This window comes from Falco peregrinus, chromosome Z (assembly GCF_023634155.1).
Source record: "Falco peregrinus isolate bFalPer1 chromosome Z, bFalPer1.pri, whole genome shotgun sequence".
In the NCBI taxonomy this organism is placed as follows: Eukaryota; Metazoa; Chordata; class Aves; order Falconiformes; family Falconidae; genus Falco; species Falco peregrinus.
In genome coordinates, this window is record NC_073739.1 from 65,595,468 (window position 1) to 65,608,859 (window position 13,392).

The 13,392-nt window shown below is 43.2% G+C and overlaps 1 long non-coding RNA gene across 1 annotated transcript in view; it reads left to right on the forward strand.

The window, feature by feature from the left end:
• LOC114013440 (uncharacterized) overlaps window positions 1–1,473 on the forward strand; it is a 43,413-nt gene extending 41,940 nt beyond the window's left edge. The window contains exon 3 of the long non-coding RNA XR_003556397.2: window positions 1,036–1,473. This is a non-coding gene — a long non-coding RNA (uncharacterized LOC114013440). The remainder of the gene's footprint in view (window positions 1–1,035) is intronic.
• The last annotated feature ends 11,919 nt before the right edge of the window (window positions 1,474–13,392 follow it).

Genomic DNA, 13,392 nt, shown 5'->3' on the forward strand with positions numbered 1-13,392 from the left:
CACTTGAGCACTGAGACAGTGACTTCCACAGGTTCACTCTGCTGATCCCCCAGCTGCCCAGCTCTGATGTCCCTCTGTAGCACAGACCCCACCTGTCCTTTCATGTGCTTTTCTGACAAAGCTGGAGGTAAAAACTATAATTAGCACTTTATTTACTGCCCATGAAGGGCCTGCAAAATAAAGTCACTGGGGCTTAGGTGTGACCTCAGTTTCAGAGTCTGCAAATGTTTCCTGCCTGTGTGTGAGGGGAAAAGGGGGCTTAGGAGGAAGGGCAGCACTCTAGAGGGTTCTACAGGATGAGCGGCAGATTTGAACTTCTCACTGGAGTTGAAACTTTTTATAGTATCACTTCTGCTCTGTACCCATGTCTAAATGTAGACTGGAGCTGCATGAAACCGTCTTTCCCACAGCCACCTGGCTTAGTCAGGGAACAAGGCCAAGGGAAAGCCATCAGAGGAGACAAGTGGAGGGTCACAAAAGGGGCTCCAGCAGCCCCTTTTCACAGGCTATTAAAAAACGTAAATTCCCAGGAGGCTGATTTTTCTGCTCACGCCTCCCCACACAAATTCAGAATGAAGTTTTCCATGTGACAGGGGAAACAGGCAGGACAGGAACCCAACTGCTCTCTGAATAGCAGCCATACCATGAATGATTACTTGCTATCTTCATCTGTTGACAAAATGATTTGAATTTGTTTAAATAGCTCCCGGATGGCTAGCTTAACACATAAATCTAATATTCATCCAAGATTCATCACCTCCTCATTGATTTCTTGGTCTAACTACTATATCTAAGTGGTTCCACATCTCAGATCTTTTGTGCATGTTAGGTGAGTAACCACTTGAACTTTCATTGAACTGCTGTTCCTCAGACCATCTCTTCCTGTTACTAAGAAGAAAACTAACTGCTCCTGTGTGTTGATAATAATAATAATAATCATAACAACAACAACAACAATAGATTATGATGATGATGATGCAACAGCTGCAGTGAACAAAAATACCACTTCATGTCTTGGTGTTTCATTAATTCAAGGATGAATGCCCTAGAAGAGCTGCCAGCCAGTGACCCTGGATTCTGAAATGAAACTCAGCATCTGCCTGTGCCATCATACTCCTGGCTACTGAAAAAAGAAATAAAAGACAACCAACCATGTGAGTTTTGATGTAGTTCTGACCCACTCGTTCACTCTGCATGCAACAGGCAAGACTGTGCAACAAAGCCTACAAGCTCAGGTTTTCTGTTCAAGTAGAAATAGAAATAACTTGAAAATATGTGGCATTCAGCTAGAAACACAAGAAAAATGCACAGTTCAGGAAGCTATTAAAAGAGATGGAATTCAGTACACCCTGATTTTTCAATTCTTGAGGTATATTATACCGGAGTTGCAAGTTCCAATGTGTATCAATAGACCAGCATTGGTGTAACTTTTAAGTCTATAGTCTATTTAGAAACCACCTGTTAAAAGTTAACTTGCTCTCAGCTCATCTGAACCTTCAGCACATCTGTTGTGCTTATGATGTGAAGATGCTAGTGGAACATACCTCTTTTCTCTACCAGGTTATCCACATATAAAACAAAAGCAATTTCATGAAGCATGAAAACAGTTTCATTAAGGGCAACTGAACAACTACAATCCATTTGATTATGCAGAATGGAATCATTGGTCCAAAGAAATGCTGAATTCCAGCATTCTTTAGAATGAATTTTTGAAATCTAGCCCTATGTTCCTTGACCTCTAATCTATATCGAACCTCAGTTCAATATCTATTCACTTTTGCAGCTCAAGATCTCCAGCTGCAACCACTCTGCAGCATCCTGAAATAACCTGGGGGTCAGGGACCCAATACACCACGTTACTCAGTAATGAGATTAGGGGACTGCTAGGAAAGGCATTCAAGTTATGGGCATAAGAACAAGGTGCTGGAAGATAAGAAAAGACATGAATTTATAGCACACCACTTGCTTCATGTGCCATAAAAGCCTACAGTAAATGTGAAGCAGTTTTTCCTGCTCTGAGTGAGAAAAGAGTAAAGTGCTCTGTGTTCACGGTGGGCTGTACACATGGACGTGTGCACTCCTGTGAGTCTACTTCACACCCTGCCTCACCTTGCAATAACTTATTTGGGTGCCACACTGCAGACCAAGGATCTCTACTGGTATCTTACTAAGACCTCCTGAAGCACATTTAGTCTAGTTGCAGTTGGTCTGGTCCTGATCGACCTGTCCTACAGAAAGAAATGTTTTGTAAATTTTGCTAGACAAAAAGGGAAATTTACCAGTGGTTGGGATTTACAGTTTTCTCTCTTACTGGGGACTTCTTGGAAGGGAGAGAAGGATTTTGTATTTTCTGTTTGCTTAATATAATCGGAAACGTAAATGAAGTCACGTGCAAGATACTATATGCTTTTGCCTTGTCAAGGTTAAGCACTGCAGATTTTGGTATGAGGTACATGTACTGCAGTTCAAATCACTCACCTCAGGTTCCTACCATGGAAATGGTTCACTGACATCGATAACTTGTTCAGCATCTGTGTTTATCTCAGAACCAGACATACTTGGCTTGTATCCTTGGTTTAATTACAAAATTAAGTCATTTAATCCTTCATAATAAGAGAATCACTGAGAGCTCATTTTCTTCTTTGCTAAGCTTTCATAACTCAAAAACTTCAGTGGAATTTAGACAAATGAATCATAAGGGGAAAAAACGTTGAGAACTTGTATTCGTACGGTGTGAGGTTTCACCAAGAGGAAATGGGGCCAAACGCTGTTCGTCATGTGTATTGAGTTTGTTCATCAAGGGCAGGATGCAGTCTTAAAATACTCTATCACTATGGGATACACATCTCATTTAGGCATGCCAGTCAGTCATATGGTGTAATCCTCATTTCTGAAAAACAGACCCATGTTAAAATCAGCTTTCTCAGTTATTTAGAAAATGCAGCCACAGTACCTCTGACTGACTACAGGCAATTTAAAGAAGCTGGCTTTGCCATTTACCCCTCTCCAGGGAATGCCACTATTCACACTATATATGGGTCCTGTGCCTCACCCCCCTGTGCTAACATAGCTCCACAGACTGATGTGACAAAGGGGAGAATCACCCTCATGCACGCTAACATAAACCCTTAGACAGAGGATCCTATGCACTGTGTAAAAGAGACCTTCCCTGCTTGGTAGCAATGAACTAGAACCATAACAACCTGACAAGAGTCGTGGAGTGGAACCTGAGTCTGATGGGGCTTTCTGCTGCTGACAAGCAGAAGTGGGACATCTTATTACAAGAAGACTTTTTTGTGTGTGTTTTCTTTATATAAAAGGGTTTACTTGTGGTTGGCAGAAGTGCAAACTCTGTTCCAGAAACATACGGACAAGTTTTGAGCAGGGAGAACCAGAAGAATGCCATTTGCCATGATCAAATTGTCATGGTATCTGGAGTGTTTGGGTCGACATAGCTGCAGAGAATAAGAACAGCATGTCTAAGACTCATCTTACCTACCCCCTATTCACACCAAAATAACTTCAAATACACATCAAAATAAATCCTTGCTGATTTACACCAGCTTTACAGAGACCAGCCCCCAGACTGGGGATGTCACCCACATCCCAATGTCATGATTGTCAGGTTCTCTAACAAAACACAGTATATCCTGACTGGGGAAGCTGAGGTGCAGTCTAAAAGCATGTATAATCACATTAACTGAATCAGACATTAGCAGAAAAACTACTTCTCATTAAATAATTAGAGCCCTGTGGAAAAAACACAGTGTGCTTCATATTTTCCGCCAATTTCTATGCAGTTTGGAACACCTTGCATCCAAAGAAAATTGTGCTCTAATCACCCAGCCTTGTGTGGATGTCATGCCCTCTAACACATGCAAACACCTTATCAAGTTATCACAGCATATCCTTTCAAGGACTCTGAAGGCAGCTGCCACCCACGATGGGCTCTTGCTGCCTGTAGCATTCCAGGCACTCACACCTCACTTAATACAGTAACAAAGACAGCTTGGCTGCCACGCAGCCTACAGTGTGCTATTACAGCTGCGAAACAGCTAACTTTGGCAGCCATATATCATTGAGGCTTTGTTTCAAAAACTCTCAGAATAGCTTTTCACCATGAAGCCACTAGTGTTATGCCCATAAATTGGCACAAGTGAGCAGAGTGTCTGGTGTAGGGCTAAAAGCGATGGACTGGGCTTTGGGGTTGATCAAAACAAGATGGAAACCAAACCACCACACAGGTACAGCAATAGTAGTCATTTAACAGCAGCTCCTTCCTGGATGGCAAAGTTTTGCAGCTCTTGAATCAATAAATGTGTTTGGGGTCTTGTCATTTTAAGATCTAAATAAATGACTGGACAAACCCAGGCTAGCTGCTGCAAGTCAGTAGGCTGAAGGCGAACTGTTCTGAAATGGGACAGAAGTAATGCATGTTGAAACCTGGGTCTATTTTCACAGAGCAGGGCTCTGCTGGTTGTTGCCTTCAGGATATAACAAAAAAAAAAAACCAAACCAAACAACCCCACTTTTTGTAGGGGGGAGGTAGGTAGTCATCAGAGAGAAAATGGGTCAGATATTACAAACCAGCACCAACAAATAAAACTCCACCTGCACTGAGTACGAGGAAAAGAGTAAGGCTCAGAGTACTGTCGCATCCTTGCAGACCAGGCTAGTATTTTCTATGACTGTTGTTCAGCACAGACAGCAAAAGTAAGTTGTAAGGGCATTCCCTCCCCAGGGATGTGCCTCTCCCAGCACAGACAGCACTGTGGCTGAGGAGCAAGCCTGCAAGAGAGCTTTTCCTCAGGACTTCTTTTTCCAAGCAGGGAAGTGACAGTCATACAGTCTTAAGCATTCCGCATGTCTGGGCAGCTGTCAGGCAGTGAATAAGGGAAGCAAGTGAATAAGCTGCGATTGTTAGGAAAAATTCAGCTGACTAACTTTTTAAATCATCTTAGCAATCTAGAGCTCTACTGTGGCTTTAAGACATGACCTGGACCAGAGCGGGCATGCACTGAGTGTGTGTGTGTTTATTTTTGTATATGTGTGTGTATGTGCACGAGACCAGCCTTCCTCAGGACAGTGCAGCTGAGCCACACCACAGTCAGCTGGGGCAGGATACACTCATGTGGCATCCCACCATTTCCAGTGATAGCTGGGGCAGTGGTTCCACCTTTCCCACCCTCTCTGGGCGGTGACTCACTCCTTTGCAAACAGGAGAAAGCTCACTCTCTCCTGGTCTTTCTATACGCACATGTATGAGGACACACACTTACATGCACATGTGAGTGCATGCAGCCTTTCATAATCCAGTCCAGACATTTTTAGCAATAAAATCAGCATTGACCAAAACCAAAATAACTATCTTGTGCTGGAGAATCCTTATAATTGCAGTTTTACCTTGACTCAGAAGGTGATCTTGCCTCTACAGGCCTCAGGAGGAGTGAACTCCCTTGCTTTTAGGTTAACACTCTTCTGTATTTACTTTTCATATTCCCTGACACTGCATGTAGAACGGACTAAACCGGTAGGTGTTTCATGTGTATTTTCTCAGCATATCCTTCCTTAAACAGACTTATACAAAATACAAGTGAATGCTTAAAGAAAGATAAACTTATAAAATATTATAAAATATAACACAGGTATTTTAGGAAATGTCAGAAACCAGGTTTCTTTTACAGTCTTGATTTGATCCCTTTTTCTTCTGTCTTTGATCAATGATGACACTTTTACACTTTTTGATGTTACATTTCACAGGATCATTTTCCTGCTGATCACTAGCTGTCACTGCGCTTTAGGTTAGCACTACAAAAGGGACTTGTAAGTGCAGAGGGGATTAAGATTGAAAAAGACTGAATTTGGGTCCTAACTCCTAATTTCTGTTGTCTGACTTTTCTGTTTCAGCATCATTAAGCTTCCTGTTAAGTGGTTGTTGTCTTGAAAAATCAAGAGGAGTAGCAACATCACTGGTAGAGTACAGCAAAACTGGCAGCTGGCATCTGAAGTTGTTCAGAGGTTGGCAGAGACATAACTCTGCCTCAGTGAACTTTCTAGGCACAGAGCAGAGGGCAGGAACATGGAGCCAGAGAAGTGGAGGTGGCACTGCCACTTTTAGCTTCAGCCTGTTCTAAAGCTGGCTTGCGTGATAATGTAAACATCTGTGAAAATAATTACAGGAGTGGATGTCTGGCAGTCCTGCATCCAGGCTCTGCCTTAAATCAGGCACAAGGAGTGAGGGACTCACAGCTAGAAACCAGAATAAGCTACTTGCCTACATTAATTTTGTGGCCAAAAAGGAGCCCTGTTGTTAAACAAAACATTTGGGCACATCAGCCTCAAGACCACTCACTGCAGCTTCCTGTGGCATTTATTTTTATTGCAACAAATGAAGCAGGTCACTTGACACAAGGAGTCGAAGTTGTTTTGTGAACCCTGTGCATCTTGTACAATAACTGAGTCAGAGGTACATGGAGAAGTTCATCAGTACACCTACTGCCTTCACAAGTGTCACCACAAAAATGCCAGCGCCTCTTCCTTGTTCAGCACATCAGAGTAGATAAAGCAGATTCTAAAACCCTTTGACTGTGGTATGAAAATACAAACACATGCAAATATAGGAAGCAGCTAGTAAATGTGTGTTAAAAAATATAAATTAATAAAACTTTATAGTCCTACCACAGTAAACTGCTGAAGCTTTCATCTCCCAGACCAAACCAACAGAGTGGTTTCACTGGTGAAGAAAAGATACGTCCAAGTTGTTTTCTCATTGTTTGCTCCTGGGAAAGAAAGCAACATGGCAAACTCTCCTGCCTGGCAAGGTCACCGGTCCAAAGCCATGGTAAATCTAAGTTTTGGATGCTCTCTGGCAGTTGGTGAAATTTACCAGCTTTACAGGTCAAGGACTTTATACATTGGCAACATTGAGGTTGCTTTAGATTTGCATGTTGCATGGCTGGGAGTTGTGAGCAACACAGACATGTCTCCAAAGGTATGCATACTTTCATGAGGTTCCTGTTGATTTAGGAAGCCATCTGTGTGCTTCCCCTTTGGGAGCAGAGCAAGTGCAAAACAGTGAAATCAGTGAATTAACCTTCAGGAGGGAGGAGCTCTTTGGAGGACACAATAGAGGTTAATAACCTTTCTCTGCAGTCCTCTTCTCTTGAGAACTCTGCGCTGACACCTTGCTCCTGCAATGTACAATGAAGGCAGAAATAAGGATGTCTGCCAGATAGTAATGGACCCTTATTATGAGCCATTTGTGCGTCTGTTTTGCCATTCACCAGACCCTGACAGCAGGGCAGAGGAGGAAATGGTGGCATCATTGTGTGTGCCTGAATACGAACACGTTGATCTCATTCCCGATGTAATATTACCAGATAGTCTGATATGTGCTGCCAGGTTCAAATCCAAATAACAATTCCTTGTGGATGGCAGGCATTCAGAAAGATACATGACTTTTGTCAGGTTTGGTCAGTGATCTTGAACCAAATAAATTTGGTTCCAATTTAATTTATCCAAAGCAGTGAGTATCTGAAATAGTTCACAACTGAAAGAGAGATTTTAGTTCCCTGAACTATCCTGAAAACTTCCAATTCTCCTCTTCTTCAACAGTTTATCATTACTCATTTGCATCTGATGCTGCATAGGTATGCAGGGTCTCCTGCTGCAGAGAAGGCAACACCCTCTCCATGTCATTAATTTAGTTCCTTTCAGAGGTAAATTATTTTCAAAATATTAAAGCATTGTTACAGTGATGTTTTACTTGCTAGTTTTGTTACTGAAAGCCCTGTGGTTACATCAGGGGCGTACACAGGCAACCCCAGGGCAGGGACCCCCAGTTTGGACCTGTGATTTAGTCCTGCCCTCCTCCTGGGGCCTCTGCCCCCCAAGGCAGACTGGAGGAGGTCACATATGAGCCCATACCAAGGCTCCTCAAAGAAGGAGGAAGGTCTGCAAAAAAATTGACCCCATATATTACAAGAAACCCTGCAGATGGCATTGTAGCTACTAAGTTAGCTTAAGCAGCCAGGTAGTATTATGCATATAATTGTGTCTTTTTCTCTGATCATGCACTTCTGCTGCCTTTACATTTACTGTGATGGCTGTGGTTGAAGTGTTGGTTTCACTTTTGCTTAGCTCTTTGACTTGACTTTGTTTATCCCTCCTCCCTTGATGCTGTACTGGCTGGGATGTGTACACAGTACCTTAAAATTTTACCTGCTTCGTCAAAAGAGGGATATTCCTACTGAATTTAGGTTTGATAAATGCTGCATTCCAACGAATCGTAATGACACACCAAATGCAACCTCAGAAGCTGTCTCCAAACTGTTGCAGCTAATAACACACTGTAATTAGCACATAAGGTAGCATGCATTTTTGGGTCCACTCTCCCTACAGAAATAGGATTTTAAGGAGTAAAGCCTGCATTTCTTGAAATTACAATAGCATAAGGGCAGAGAGGAGAGGCCATGCTTCAAATTGCTGCACCATCAGGAGGCAGATGTCCTACCTCTTTGCTGTAAAGGACTGAGGACTTGAACGTTGGTCCTTGGACTTCATGAAAGTAAAAAAGTGGTGGGCATTACTGTGTCCATCAATTGATTCAGGGGGGATGTCTGCACTTGCTGGGTGGCAGGTTGTTGGATTACACCTGAATGCAGAAACTCTGTAGTTACATGTGTCCAAAAATGTTCAAAAAAAATGTGCTGAAGGAAATCATGGGCTGGATCCTGACTCTCAGATGTTGCAGCACTTGGCAGAAAAGCAGCATCTGTGTTGTAGTCAAAACTTTCTGCTTGAAGAAGCCAGATATCTGCGGAATGTCCCCAGGGTCCAGAGAGAGCACACCCAGCAGTGAAGGCTGCTCTGTAAGTGGGGGGAATTACCGGGAAATAAACCCCCTGTTCCCTTCCTGACATGAGCAGTGCATGGAGAAGCAGAAGGGTGGATCCCAGTGCCAAACTAAAACTTGCACTGAGATTTATGCCATGTTATTCAGCAACAGCATATGTGTTGCTTAGAAAGAGTGGAAGTGCACTCAGGGGACCATGGGAGGAAGGCTTTCCCATCAGAGCTCATCTGCCTCTGCAAAATACAACCCTTTTTTCCTCTGCTGTTTTGCAGCCAAAGGGAAGGACAAGGAGGCTGGACAATGCCAAAAGAATCGCATGTTTGTAGCTCTTTTATTACATGGCACACACAGCAGAGCACATCCTGACACAGATTTCATTTTTTCTGTTCCCCAGTCTGTTTTCCTTCCCTGAATGTTAAGGCTATGAAATCAATAACAGATGACAAGTGGGTTTAATTTGTGAAGTAAGAGGAATGTAAGCCTATCTGAGTAGTTAACAATTAACAGTTCCAGACTGAGAGCAGGATTTTGTTCGTGTCAGAAACCACCTGGGGCCATTTGCTTTGCACTAATGTATACAGAGATCTGGAATGTACCACCTTATTATCCTGGTGCTGATCAGTACATGCACAAACATTCACATTTAGAGTAAATCCAGTTATGTCTGGATGCCTTTCTCCTCTGCTTTATGCAATTATGCTGTTTAGTCATGAATCACAGGTCTTCTGATTAAGGCTCAAGGTCAGGCAACGTGGGATGGAAGCTGACCAAACTTCTAGCTAAAGGCCTTTAAAACCATCAGTTGTTTACAGGAATTGCCATGCACTTTCCTGAAAGAACCAGATCAACAGATCTAGCATTAACAGAACAAATTTAATTCCTCTAATTTCTCCCACATTCTTGCAGGCAGTTTCCTCTAACTGAGGAATTAGAGGTCACACACCAGCTGCCTGCTGCACTGCTTCAGCCATGCTTTCCCAGCCTCCAGCCCTGCGCTCCTCTGTGGCAGAGGCGACCAACTGTAGCACAGTCTGAGGCTCTGAAAGCCAGCAGCTCTTTGGCACCTGGATACATCCTTCAAAAAGACACAGTATGTTTTCCTCTCTTCGTGTGGTAGTGCTGGTTTAGTACACACAGAAAAAGGGGATATTGCTGGGAAATGCTGTATTTCTTTATTCACTTTCACATCTGGGACAGAATAACTTTCCTTGTGAATTTCAAGGGACTGCCACTGAGGTACACAGCCTCTGATAACTGGTGGTCTCCTGTAATTCCTGTACCTGTTTGGACTCTGTGGTGGCCAGTGTTTTGAGGAACCTTCTTGCCACAGCCCCTTGGCGCCATCTCCTCCTGCATTTTAGTGGAAGCCACATACAGGGAACCTTTGCTGTGTCCTGCACTCTTCAGGGGCAGAAACTGCCTCTTCCTTCCACAGGTGTTTGGGCAAACACCAGCTAAAGAGCCACCCTTGCTCCAGTCATTGTGATGGCTAAGGACTTTACCCCATGGAAGGTAGCAGCAGCCAGGCAGCTAACCTAGTCCTGCCACAGTGGTGGAGGATCTAGGAAGAGAAAAGTAATGCCCTGATAACTGTTAGCAGATGGGATTCCCCATCTGTATTGGCCTAAGGGTCTTCAGCATCTTCTTCCCACTGAGTCTCTCCTGTAATGGATCTCATAAGAAGTTAAGATAATGTCAGTGAGCAATGACAAAATGTGCTCCAGCCTGGGGTTTGCTTGCAGGCATGTCCCTCTGAGTGCACAGAGCTTGCCTTCCAGGGCACTCCCTGCTTCCAGCCAGCCAGGCCTATAAACACAAGTCAAGGAGTAGGGAAATAGGAGCTGAAGTTACCATCTCCATGTCCACTGGAACACAGCGGGGTTTGCTACAAGTGGGTTTGGGATGTGAGATGACCAAAGGACTGGGCAGACCTCTCCTCTTTCTCCCCACCCAGTCTTTTTGAATAACATTGCTACAGGGAGGGAAGAAGGAATAATCCAAATTATTTTAACCAGTTGTAAAATGTAGAGGAAAAGAGTTTATAGGCAAACCCCAAATTCGATTGTAGGGAGAAGATAAATGTGGAAAGGAAATGGCAAGAGAGGACTAGGTCTAGAAATTCTAGGCCTCCCCAGTTCAATCCCCTGCCAATTTTCTTCTTCTTTTTTTAAAGGCATCTATATAATAACAAGAAAGGAGTAGGATTGGTCTCAGCTGTGTCCCATGTCTAGCCATATGCCTTGTCAAGTCCAAATAAACTGGCAGCTGACATTTTAGCTCTTCTTAGCCATGGGGTTTCCAGCAAGCAAAACTTTTTTTTTTCCACTTTGTACATGTCTATGTGCTAACATCCTTTTCAGAAAAACTGCGAACAAACCACAGAAACAAACAAAACTGAACAAACTGAACTTGGTAATAACAGCCCCATGGCTGAGGGGAACCTATTTCTGGGGGGGAAGATGTGTGCTGGGGCGTTATGGTTTATTTGCTGAGAAAACAACCTTCTCACTGCCACTGCTATATCTGATTTTTGTGATGGGTGAATTGCCTTTCATTATCCCAGCCTTCTCTTTGTGGCTTTGCTTGTGGTTTAGCACAGATGAACTACTATTTGGTGCAGAGGTGCTATGTTTCTTCTTTCAGGTGAGCTTAACACAAGGAAAGGCTTGTGTGCCTAAGCAAAGGGCTGGAGCTTGCTTTGCCTTTCACTTGTCTTCTTCTCTCTGGGGCCAGATGCTGCTCTCTGACAAGAGCAATGCCATTGGTATGGCTGTCTCCCAGCCAGGTGAGGAGGAAGCTTCAGTCAGCACCTCAGTCGAGCACATTTTCATGTCCACAGCTGGATGTTTCTTATCCCTGAGGATGCCATAAAACAGTTCACCCACCAATGGAGCATCAGCTCCTGCAGGCTGCACAGGTCTGAGCCAACCAGGTAGCTGCCCAGGTTCACTTACACTAGAGTTTCTGAGATGTTACCGTCTTTCTAGTAATCGCAGTGAGGTTTTTGAGTCAAGTTTGCCAGAGATCAAGGTGACCTCTGGAGCCCTTCTGCCTCTGAGCTTAGTTAGAGCTGCTACTCATATGCCCCAACACCAAAACTGGCCCAGCTTGGTCTTTACAGATGTTGGAGATACTCAGGTGTGAGATAATCATTCCTTCCACAGGTTTTCTCAGGAATCTCGAGACTGCAGTCCATTGGACACAAGTACCTTTATCAGTCTGTCTATGGGATTTCTTTTGCTGAGTGAATCTTCATGTAGGACTTTATATCTTTGTCATTGACAAAATGTTCATCAAAAAAGGAAAATGTAAACACAAAGATTATTTAAAATGTGATTAATGGACTCGTCATTCGATCTAATGCCAAAATCTAGGCTGTTCAGTGCAAAATTTTGTGACAAAAATTTTGAATTATACCCTCTGTCCTTCCCTTGCCTGTGACTATACTATATTGAAAGCAAGTTGTAGCTAACTCAAATCTGAATTTCTCATACTTTTTTGTTGCTAATTGCTAGGATCTTAGACAGATATTCAATCCTGTCCTGTTATAGCCGTGGAACATATTCTGCTTGGTCAAAGAAGGAAGTTTATTCCTTAATTTGATTGCTGTTGTTTGATTTCCTTCTTCCATGTTGATGTAACTTTGCTTCAAATAAATTATTTGTTTCTTCTTTTTTTTTCTTGGATGAATTATAATGAGTAACCTCATGAAAAGCAGAAGAATGGAACAAGGGAAAAAAGGTCTCGCAGGCAGTGTATGGAAAATAAACCTGACCTCTTGCTTAGTGGGGCCAAAGTTAATGGTTATAGGCAGTCTTTGTTCGTGGAACATGTTCTTCTCCTCTGAAAAAAGCAAGCAATTGTTCTGCTAAATTAAAGCTTAATGTGTAATGAACAGTCTTTTTTATGGGAAGAGAGTTCCCTGTCCTGGAGAGTCCAGCCAGGCAGGAATCACTTCACACACACGTCCCGATTCCTACAAGCCTCACGTCCTTCTGACAGAGCATGAAATAAGGCTGCCCAGGACACCTGCAGTGGGAAGGCATGCTCACGATACCTTGTGTAAAGTCAGGATTTATCTTTTTTTTTCTTTTTCTTTTTTTTTAAAGCACTGAGAGGAATGAATCTCTCAGAAAAGGGGTCAGTGCACGCAGCTCCCTCATTCCCTACCGCCTTGTCCATATTGTATGTCAAAACTCTGTCACAGAGTGAAAATGCCTGGGTGCAATGACAGGACCTGTCACTTCATCCCTCACTGTTGGGTTAAAGTTGTAAAATGCTAACACAAGCCACCAAGCATTCCAGCTGATAAGGAAGACCTTTGATCTTTCTTTGGTGTTTTCTGGGAATGCTCACTTCTAAACCACACTCAAAGTGGGGGCAGCACCGGGGCACCTGTCCTTGAAGCATATTAACATACTGACCTCAGCCTTTTTGTCCTATCATATCATCAGGAGTATGATATGGCTAATGAGCAGGTTCAGTAATAAAAATACTGGGTGTGGGCTGGAATAAAGGAGCAATGTCATATTGCTGGT